This window comes from Callospermophilus lateralis, chromosome 15 (assembly GCF_048772815.1).
Source record: "Callospermophilus lateralis isolate mCalLat2 chromosome 15, mCalLat2.hap1, whole genome shotgun sequence".
Lineage (NCBI taxonomy): Eukaryota > Metazoa > Chordata > Mammalia > Rodentia > Sciuridae > Callospermophilus > Callospermophilus lateralis.
This window is the reverse complement of record NC_135319.1, coordinates 69470591-69482220: the sequence shown is the minus strand read 5'-3', so window position 1 is coordinate 69482220 and position 11630 is coordinate 69470591.

The following is an 11630-nucleotide window of genomic DNA, read 5'->3' as shown; positions in this document are numbered from 1 at the left end:
GTGCTTTCTAAGCAAACACTCTAACACTGAGCTATATCCCCAGGCCCAAGAACTTATTCTTGTTTTTTTTCAGTTGTCGATGGATTTTTTTTTTTTTTTTTTTAATAAGTGGTGCTGAGGATCATCGCTGTACCACTGAGTTACAACCCCAGCCCCCAAGAACTTACTCTTAATCACACGGACCAAACCCTGCTTAGTTCATAGGTCACTCAGGAAAAATAGTCTTGAGACTTCCTCAGGACTCCCAGGTCATTGACTTGGTGGTGGCAGAGTAGCACTTAACTGGTTTCTCCCCCCCCCCCCCCAGTTTAAATATTGGAAAAATAATGGCTTCCTGACTTTTTTTTTTTAATTCCATAATAAGCACATCGTCCTCTCTTTTTGTAAACACATCAAATGTTTCTGATTAACTTCTGGTACAGTTAATTTTTGTAATAAATGCAGTGGCCTCCTAACCAGTTTCTCCTCTTTTATACCTGTCCCCTTTTTCAATACAATAACCAGTGATCCTGTTAAATCAGGTCTTGTCACTCCCTTATTTGAAACCCTCCCCTGACTCTCCATCTCATTACAGTAAAAGCCAAAGGACCTACAATGTCCTACAGGCTCCACAGGCTCAGCCCCTCACCCTACCTCTCTGACTTCACAGGGCACTGCCCCAGCCAGGCTTTTCTCCTGGCCCCTCCAGGTCACTCCAGGGATATCCTCTTGGGAGCCTTTGCACTTGCTGTTTGTTTCCTGTGCCTGGGACTCCAGTGTCACATAACACTCCTTCAAGTCTTTGTGCAAAGGCCACCTGATTTTAAACTTGTAAAAAACACTCCCAGTACTCCATCTGGGTTTTATTTTACTTCAAAGCAAAAATCACTTACTAATATTCTATGTAAATTGTTAATTTTATTGATTATCTGTCTCCTCCCAATAGAACTTAAGCTTTCTCTGAGGGTAAGAATTTTGTCTGTTTTGTTTACTGCTGTGTCTCTGGGGCCTAGAACAATGATAAGTATTCAGAACAATATGTGGAAAATATTAAAGAAATGAAATAATTTTATTCTGATTATTTCAAATAATGTTCTGACTCTAGTTTCCGCCTGTTTTTTTCTGGTGCTGGGTCTTCTACCCTATCTGTGTGTGTGTATGTATGTGTATGTGTGTGTATGTGTGAGTATGTGTGTGTGTGTGTATGTGTGTATTTTTTTTCTTTGGGGGTAGTATTGGGGATTGAACATAGGTGTGCTCTACCACTGAGCTACATCCCACTTTTTAAAAAATATTTTCGTTGTAGATGGACATAATACCTTTCTTTAACTTATTTTTAGAAAGGTCTTGCCAAGTTACCAAGGTTGGCTTTGAACTTGCCATCCTCCTGCCTTAGCCTCCCAAGTAGCTATGATTACAGCTATGTACACTGTGCTTGGCTTCATACTGCTATATTTGAGAAATCAATTCAGCTGAAGAAAATTTGATTCATAAACTTGGCATGCACTTATAAGAAAGCCATTATTTTTCCAATGTTTAAATTGAAAAAGTTTATTAGAAAGAATTGGGATTTTTAGAGATAACTGACCAAGGCTAAGTATATACATGGACCTTCTAAACCAGTTGATTGAAAATGGAACCATTTTAACTTTGTAAAGTGTCTACAAGTATGTTTAAGGGCGCTGAGAGGGAAGGTGATTAGGGCTCTCATACGCTGAATGTGCACTTTTGGAGTAGGAATATGGAGAAGTGGGGGAAGAAGAGCTTGCCAAATCTACAGACATTTCCTGAGCATTTCAGAGAAAATGACAACAGTCAGGAAAGTGTGGCATTCAGCAATTTAGAAGCAAGTTAGAAATGCAAGACTTTATAGCAAAAATGCCAGAAAGGAAGCTGTCTAAACAACTTAGAATATAAAATAAACCAAATTCCAGTTCACAGGAGATCACTCAATGGTCTGTATCCCAAATGGTGGGTAATGGTTATATTCTTCATGTACACCTAAAACACACAGAGAAATCTATATACCTAAACCCAGTAATTTTTTCTTAGCAAGGAGGATCTTGATCTTCAAGTTCAAAGACTTTCTAGCTCAAAGAGCTATCCTTTCTCTACAGAGGGGCTGTTAGCACAGGCTATAATGATTTCTAGGGGCTTTCCAACCTATTAAATTATAGGAACAGAGAGCAAGGTCAATACATGCTTCGGAGGTCTCTCCTGAAATGTGAAAATACAACAAAATGCTGTATTCTGACCACATTTCAACTACATAAACATCTACAAAAGGTCTGAGATTGTTAAATGGTTGCTGCTGAATCTAATCCTAGCATGGTTCTGACTTTGGTTGACCTTGAAAGTCATTTAGCTACAGCCGAACCTCCTTGCATATACCTTCCCTAACCAAACCCCTCCTGCTGGAATCCTTCACTGGATTCTAATCCTAGCTTGGTTCTGACTTTGTCTGACCTTGAGCCAGTCATTTAGATACAGTCAGAACCTCCTTGCATATAGCTTCCCTAACCAAACCCCTCTTGCTGGAATCCTTTATTGGATGCCAACAGAAAAGGGTAACTGTTCAATTTTCTCATCTGCACAGAAGAAACATCCAGATCTGCAAATTCTGGCGTTAGATCTGTATCCAGACCTAAAAGTCTTTTGGAGTTTGATGCATTTGATTTTCTCAAACATTGCAAATAAAATGCTAAATGGCTCTCTATACATTTTGTTTCTCAACATAAAACTCTAAATTTATAAAGAATCCCCTCCCAATGGCCTACTTGTAGAAAAGTATTCAAAGATTCAAAGTTATTGCTGATGACTTTTTTGTTTTGTTTTGTTTTTTGTACCAGTGATTGAACCTGAGGGCTCGCACATGCTAAGCACATGTCAGCTACACCCTCAGTCAACAATGGCATTTTAATCGCACCAGAACACAAAGTCTTCAGGAAAAACAACAACAACAACAACAAAAAAAAAAAAACACCAGGAACTAGAAAAATGCTGGAGTTTCCCCAATTTGCCCTAGAATCATATCTATTGGCTCCAGAGAGATTTCTCAGAACCAGACTATCCACTTGCTTAATACATATAACTGTTATGTAAAATGAGAACTTTTCAAACAGTTAGCAAGAATACCAAAGCAAAATAAAATCTGCAAGGCCATTTTCTATCTCATGAGGCCTTTCCAGGTCTTTTGTTAGGGCTTTCCCATATATCTCCTTTCTCTAGATTTTTCTGTACATTGTTACTGGAGTAGGAAGAGAAAAAAAAAAAATGGGACTTTTTGATGGAGTTGTGAGGAAAGTTTTTCTCCTTTGAGAGGCGTCCACATTCAGTGGGTACCACTCTTCCCCAGAATCCAGAGACTATTGGTTTCAGTTACCTAGAAAAGTGGGTGTAGAGGCTGAGGCTGTGGCTCAGTGGCAGAGCGCTTGCCTAGCATGTGTGAGGCGCTGGGTTCAATCCTTAGCACCACATACAAAAATAAATAAAATAAAGGCATGCTGCCCATCTACAACTATAAAAAAGAAAAGTGGGTGTGAAGAAAGCCACCATAAACAATGACGCCTTGCCCCTTTCTGCTCTGCCTCCTCTCTGCCACTCTGTCCTGCTACTCCTTGATGTCCCTGGGAAATGGGCCCCTCTATACGGAAGCCTTGGGATTGGACAGCACCCCACACCTCTACTGCCTTCTCCCAGGAAGCCTGCCTTCCCACACATCACAAGAGAGCATGGGCAGCCTCAAGAGGTCTGCACCCTATGCTGTCATCTCCCTTCCTTGCTCCTCCTTGACCCTTCTGGGCTACTCAGGGAAGAATGGTCTGCCAGTAAAAGTCAGCCATTTGCCTCCCTCCAGCATCCCTTCCCTCCTGACTGCAAGGCTCTGCAACTATGTTTTTTTCCTAGAATCTTCTATAATGTTCTTCCTGTCTGGCTGTCTCATGCTAGTGCCAGCCTTCACAGCTCAGCCTTGGACAAAGGTGTAAGAAAGCTTCCAAGCTCATTTCTCCTCATCACAGTGACTTACACACTTAACCCAGATCATGCTGTAGGGAAAGTTTTCACTAACAAGCTTTTTTGTTGTCATTGGGTTTTTTTTTTTTTTGTTTTGTTTTGGTTGTTCTGTTTTGTTGGTGCTGGGGATCAGACACAGGGTCCTGCTTGACCACTGAGCTATACCACCATCCCACTAACATGGGTTTTAAATGTGGAGCCATGTCTGATATAAGGATGCCGATTCATAATGAGGATGGGGTGCAGCATGGGAGGAATAGATGAACTTTAGATAGGGAGGGGAGGGAAGGGGCATGAGGTAGGAAAGACAGTGGAATGAGACAGACATCATTACCCTAAGTACATGTATGAAAACACGAACACTTGTGACTCTACTTTGTGTACAACCAGAGACATGAAAAACTGTCATATTTGTGTAATATGAATTGAATTGTATTCTTCTGTCATATATAACAAATTAGAATACAATAAAATTTTTTTAAAAAGTCCAAATATGGCAAAAAAAAAATGTTGAACCATGTGAATATTTCCCATTCAAAAATCTAAATTTAGCAGGGCACGGCAGTGCATGCCTGTAATCCCAGCGGCTCAGGAGGCTGAGGCAGGAGGATCACTAGTTCAAAGCTAGCCTCAGCAACTTAGCGAGGCCCTGAGCAACTCAGCAAGAACTTATCTCTAAATAAAATACAAAAAGGGCTAGGGATGTGACTCAGTTGTTAAGCACCTGAGTTCAATCCCCAGTACTAAAAAAAAAAAAAAAATCTAAATTTAAAAACTACACTTGGGCATGAGGAGGAGATGGAAATAAGGAAGACTCTGGCAGGAGGACTGGTTACTAGTATTGGGACTGAAAGACAAAAATCAAGTCGCGAATGTCAAATTTCAAGACCTCCAGTAAGACTCGAGTCTGCACGGGTCTCACACCACAGCTTTAACTTATAGTTTTCCCAAACTAGCTAAATTCATTTCCATGCCCTTTTCCCCACCTCCCCTGAAACTGAGGCTAAAATTCTACTCCAGTGAGGAAAAATGCATAGACAAAATACTAAGGAAAAAAAATCTGGGTTTTGTTTTTTTTAAAAAACTGGGGATTGAACCCAGGTGCTTAACCACTGAGATACATCCCCAACCCTTTTTATTTTTTATTTTGAGACAGTGCCTTGCCAAGTTGCTTGGGGCCTGGTTAAGTTGCTGAGCCTGACTTTGAACTTTTGATCCTCCAGCCTCAACCTCCAGAATCAGAGATTATAGGCACTGCTGTACTGGGCTTAGTCCTTTTTTTAGTTCCTCTGAGACACCTACTTATTTTAAACATCATTAAACTGAAAATTTAACCTGTTTCTCTCCATTTACTAATATATATTTCTCAATTATATGCTTCTTTAAATTAAAAGTTGATGTTTTCTCACCCCATTTTTTCTCATTTATTTATACATTTATCAATTAATATATTGTGCATCTGAGACATTCCAAGCACAGTACTAGGCACTGCGGTGCTATAATATAGAATTAGAGGTTACCTTAAAAACTATTAAGGAAACTAGAAAATGTGTGCATAAATAATTACCTAAAATAGTATAGAATATCATGTCTTAAAAAGAAGTACACCCAGCTACTTGGGAGACTGAAGCAGGAGAATCTCAAGTTCAATGGCAAGATAGTTTTTCCTGGGTAACATAGGAAGACCCCCATCTCACTCACACACACACACACACACACACACACACACACACACAGGCTGGGATTGTGGCCCAGTGGTAAAGCACCCTGGGTTCAATCCCCAGTACCAAACAAAAAGGACAAATGCAGTAGAGGAAATTGAGGAAAGCTTCATGGTTTTTTTATTTTGTCTTTGCAGAATAGAGGTTTAGGTATGTAGGGTAAAAGCTATTCCAAGAAGGGCATCTGAGTCTTCTCACTTCCACAACAAAACATAGACCAGTTGGCTGGAACGACAGAAATACATTTTTCCACTGTTCTGGAGGCTTGAAGCCCCAGATCAAGGCCCAGCAGGGAGGTTTCTGGCGAGTGCTTTCTTCCTGGTTTGCAGATGGCCCCTTGCCCTCACATGGTCTTTCCTCTGAGAATTTATAGAGAGAGCCAGCTCCCTGGTTTCTCCTCTTGTAAGGCCACTAATCTATTGGATCAGGGCCCTACTTTTATGACCACATTTAACCTTCATTTACTTTATTAGAGGTTCCATCTCTAGTCAGACTGGAGTTTGGGCTTTAACATATGAATGCCCCTCCCCCCATACACACATTTAGTGCATAACCAAAGCATTGAGAGAGAAGAAAAAGGGAAAAAAAAAAAAAAAAACATTCTAATGGATAGGAAAGTAGAGGTAAGGCTGGAAAGAGGACAGCATTTTTCAAACATGTGGTTAAAATTTGGATTTAGAGCCCATTAAGAGGAAGAGCAGGAATGACGTTGGAAAGTTACTTTGGGGTGGGGGGGTCACAGTTTATGGTGGGTTGAAAGCCAAGATAGAGCTAAGATTTCATTCTGTAGGTGCTCAGGAGCTATCAGAAAATGTACAAATATCTCAGTGTACACTTCTACAGACCTGGATGATCTAGGCTATCCGCTTGGTGTGGCCTCCACACATCCCCAAGCCCCTGGGATGTGTGGGGCTACCCTGGGTCACACAGCTTACTATTTAACAGTAAGCTTTTAATTTTTAAAAAATAAGTAGAAGCATCATACTCTAAAATAAAGATTAAAAGCATAGTATAATAAATACATACAACCAAGCCCATAATCTTCTATTTTCCTTATCAAGTATCATGTACTATACATAATTGCATGTACTATACTTTTATACCACCGGCTGCGTGGTAGGTTTGTTTGCACCAGCATCACCACAAACACGTGAAACAGATTGCACTGACTCTATGATGACCACTTCACTAGGGAACAGAATTTTTTCAGCTCCACTGTATTCTTTTGGGACACCGTCATCTGTGCAGTCCACCCTTGACTTGAATATCATTTCATGGCACATGACTTTATTATCTTGGACTGATCTTCACAGTTAGGACTGAAGGAATTCACCAGTACGCCAGCCATGTATCAGACAAAGAAACAAGAATAAGTATCTTGTGCCATAGGAACCCCTAAAAAACTAAGATGAGACACCACAGCCTCTGTGCAAGGAGTCCTAGATCACAAACCACTGCCCTGTGGTCTCTGTAGGAATTAGGAATTAAGAACAAACAAGTGGTCTTCCAGGTGGACCTGGACTCCTGGTCATGGGTTAAACTTTCTGATGTATTTTTTACACTTTAAAATTTTTGACAAATAATATATAAATATGCATAAAACATCAATGTATAGCTGGTTATATAATTTATTAGCCAAGACCGAATCCTTTTGGAAGTGGAAAAAAAAAGATACTATTAATAATTAGCCCAGTTTAAAGTTGTAGCTAGGACACTTCCAGAGAAAGACAAATACTAAACTCACTTTATAATAATTCATAATGGTTAAAATTAGCACCCCCTCACCAAGAAAACCTCCACATACCTCTTCTAGATCACACCCCTCTCTCTATCTTAGATGTAACCACTGTTCTTATTTTTACAGTAATCATTTCCTTTGTAAATTCGATGTTTTTAAATTTAGGAGTTCTGTAAAGGGAGCAAGGACAAGCCATGTAATGGAACAGCCTAAGAGTCAGGAGATGGAGCTTTAGCCTTGATTCCTATACTTGTTAGGCTGTAATACCATTGTGCAAATTATCTAAATATACTCAGCATCAGTTTTCTCATCTGTAAAATTAGAAAACTCAGCATTGTGAGTACAGTATGAGGGAGCTGTTTTCAGTAAATGATACACTTTTAGAATATTTGGTTTGACTTATATCTGCACAGAGCAATTGTATGTTCCCGTTACCACGAGAAATCATAATTTTTAAAGGGTTGCGTGGCTTCCTGGGCTTCTGATCTATTATTTAAAAGCAAATATAAAAACACCTCCTTTGTACCATTTCTTTAGTTAGATCCAGTTGAAAGGAATAAAGTTAATTGGAAAAATAAAATAAAAACAGTTAATAAAAGATGAACTACGTGGCCTAGAAGTCACACAAGTCATCCTGCACTTGCTGTGCAAACCTTTCCTCTCTGGCACTTGACATTTGGGCATTGGGGTCCGGAGGAAGCTCATTTGATAGTCACAAAGGAAGTGATGCGATGGAAGCTTGTTAACTCTGGGAACAGAGAGTAAACTGTCCAGGCCTCTCCACCTGACATAATTAGGCTCTGAGTTATATGTCAAATTACCATAAGCAGCCCCAGAACCCTGGTTCCCTCCTGTGAGCCCCCCTGAAAAGCTGCACAAGCCCTCCTTGGCTACTGCTTATAATGAATTAAATATATGTCAGTGACATAGATGAGGCCTCAGACCTGCCATCACTGGAAATGCAATGGAAAAAACCTCACTTGTGACTTTGATGAAAATGTGCTAATTGTAATCCTACAAAAAAGGTCACAGACTCAGAAGCCTACAGGGAACAAGTGAAAGTGACTGGGTGCGTGGCGGGTGGCAAACTGTCTAAAGGGACACTCTCCACCTGAAGGGAAAGCCATTGCTTAGCTCTGGTAATTGTACCCTGCCGCAGTCTCTGGCTGGGCACAAATCACGAGTCTCCACACAGCTTTGTAGATTCAAACAGCAATTCTTTATTCCCGAACTCACACCGGCCGTCTACAAACACGTTCTGGGGGAATCCACGTTCTCTGCCCAAATCCACTACTCCACATGGGCTTCTGTCTCCCAAATATACTGTCTGACCCTAAGAACTCAAGAGGAACTCAGCAGCAGAATACGCCCTATTCTAAAGGGGGAACACCCTAATCTCCTATTTTGCTAAACCGCCCTATTCTAAAGGGGGAACACCCTAAACACGGATCCGCCCTGGTCCTTGAGCAAGGTCACCTTACATGCAATGTCCTGCAAAATGTCCTATTTCCATGAGTCCTTCCACTAAAGAAACATGGGGGTACGCTGGCAAGGAAATTGTCATACCTACTTGGCTGATGGCTCCCAGCAGTACCCATGTAGAACTCCCTCCACGGCTGGTCTTGCCAGTACTGCTGATTTCTCAAGAAGAGCCAGAATTTTGAATTTTATATAAAACCTACTGATTTATATGAGCAACTCATGGAAAAAAAAATGTTTAAACTACTGTGACCTCTATAGAATCTGGACCCATAAATCTGTTTCTAAACTTGATGGAAACTCAGAGTATTCTGAGTTCAATGCCTTCACTTTACCAATGGGGAAAAAAAACCCTGAGGTGAACAAATGTTCCCAAGATCAATAACTAGTTCAGAAGCAGAGCCAGTTCTAAAAGGAATACCTGCTTTCTGTCTCCTGCATCACTTTTATTCCACCATGAGAAGGTCACGGGCATTAGGCCCCAGTTAAAAACTTAGCAGAACCAAGTCTGGCTTACTGTGCATCCAGAACATTACTGACTTACCATTCTGCCATTTTACTCTGTCTTCTGGACATTATCTGAGGTGCACAGTTATCTCAGGACAGAACATTTTTGTTCCAGGTTGATTTTCCCCTCACCTGGAGCTTGTCACTGTAGCATGACCCTGCTACATGACAGGAGGACTAGCCTGTTCCTGCTGGGGAAGGGGGTTGGTTCAGTCACTAGTCCAAGACAAGCAAGGCTCCCTCTGCAGGAGGAGACGAAGTACAGAACTTACATTCACACAACACTGGCCTTAACCTCAGTGACAGCTGTGCTTACAGGAATTGCAGGATCAGCGGTTGAGACTGGAATAAAGTAAAGCTTAAGTGGTAGATTATGATCAGGAGTAAATTCCAACTTCTTATTGTGATCTAGATCTCCCTCTACAGGTTCCGACAGCAAAGTCCACAAAAGAAACTGAGTGGACCCAAGTTGCAGTGTGTGTTTGGAGAACCTTGACAAAGCACAGAAATTACAACAGGTGTCAGCAAAGTTTAGGAAACACTCAGCTGTTTTGAACCCCTGGGCCCACTGGGCTCATAATATTCCACTTTAGCAGCCAGTACCCAGGATAGTGCCTGGTACAGAGCAGTGCTTAATTACTCTTTATTGGAAAAATGAAAGAATGGATAGATAGGTTCACATTCCTTGCCAAACTCATGAGAATTCTCATCCTAATGTGACAGAATAAGTGACTACGGTGGCTGCCTCCTTGCGTCCAACCTCAGAGAGGCACAAATGATGGCAGGAGCAAGCTCTGCTGCTACCTTGGCACAAAGCCATGCCCTTTTCAACTATGCATGGATGGAGGTGGGGGTCGGGACTCCCCCAGCTGGTAAACTGAAACACCTCTGCAGGTTTCCATGATTTCTAAATGAATCCTCCCCTGTGGTAATGAAGGCCTTAAAATCACTGTATTGGATACAATAATCAATTAAGAGAAAATCTGCTCCTTAAACTCTTTAAGTCCAATGTCATTTGAAAGGGGTTTATGGCTGGGGAAGAGTAGGCCCCTGTTTTCTGTGACTTTGCTATTAGTAAGTATAATGTTGACATGAATAGAATAATCACAAAAGGCTGTTTTTTTAAAATCAATCTTTTGAACACAACTTTATTTTATTTATTTATTTATTTTTTGTAGTTGTAGATGGACAGAATGCCTTTATTTTATTTGTTTATTTTTATGAGGTGCTGAGGATCTAACCCAGTGCCTCATGCATGCTAGGCAAGCGCTCTACCACTGAGCTACAGCCCCAGCCCAGGTTAACTGTTTAATTTAGATGGAGGTACAGGGGAGATCACAATTCTGTGTTTTCTGTATACTTGAAAAATGTCATAACAAGATATTGAGGGGAAAGTTGCCTCCTGTCAAGAGAGCACTGGTCTCTAGCAGGTCCTGCTGTCACACGCTGCGGCAACCTGATAGATCTAAACTGATGGTAATCTAAACCATGTGCTAGGTGTTCTTTCAAAGAACCACATACTAATGAAGATAAAAAGACACAGAAATGTGAAATAATATTCCTAAAGCTGAAATGATAGGGGCAGAGCCGTGAGGAAAAAGAAGAAAGCATAAAGTTTGGCATCAAGGTTTTCATTCATCATCGCTCATACTGCCTCTCACTCTCACAAAGCTTTTCCATTCCTAGTTGTCTGTTTCATTTATTTGGAATATTTAAAAGCTACCAGGTGCAGTAGTGCATACCTGTAACCCCAGCTACTTGGGAGGTTAAGGCAGGAAGATCACAAGTTCCAAATCAGCCTGGGCAACTTAAGGAGATCCTGTTTAAAAATAAAATATAAAAAGGGCTGGAGGGCTAGGGCTGTAGCTCAGTGGTAGAGCGCCACCTAGCACATGTGAGGCACTGGCTTCAATCCTTAGCACCACATATAAATAAAAAATAAAGGTACGTCAACAACTAAAAAATATTTTTAGAAATAATAAAATAAATAAATTAATTAAAAGTATTGTGTCCATCCACAACAAAAAAAAAAAAGGGGGGGGGGGACTGGGGTATGTAGCTCCGTGGTAGAGTGCCCCTGGGTTCAATCCCTAGTGTCCAAAAACAAAAACCATTTATAGGGGCTGGAGTTGTGGCTCAGTGGTAGAGCACTTGCCTAGCATGGGTTTGATTCTCAGTACCACATACAAATA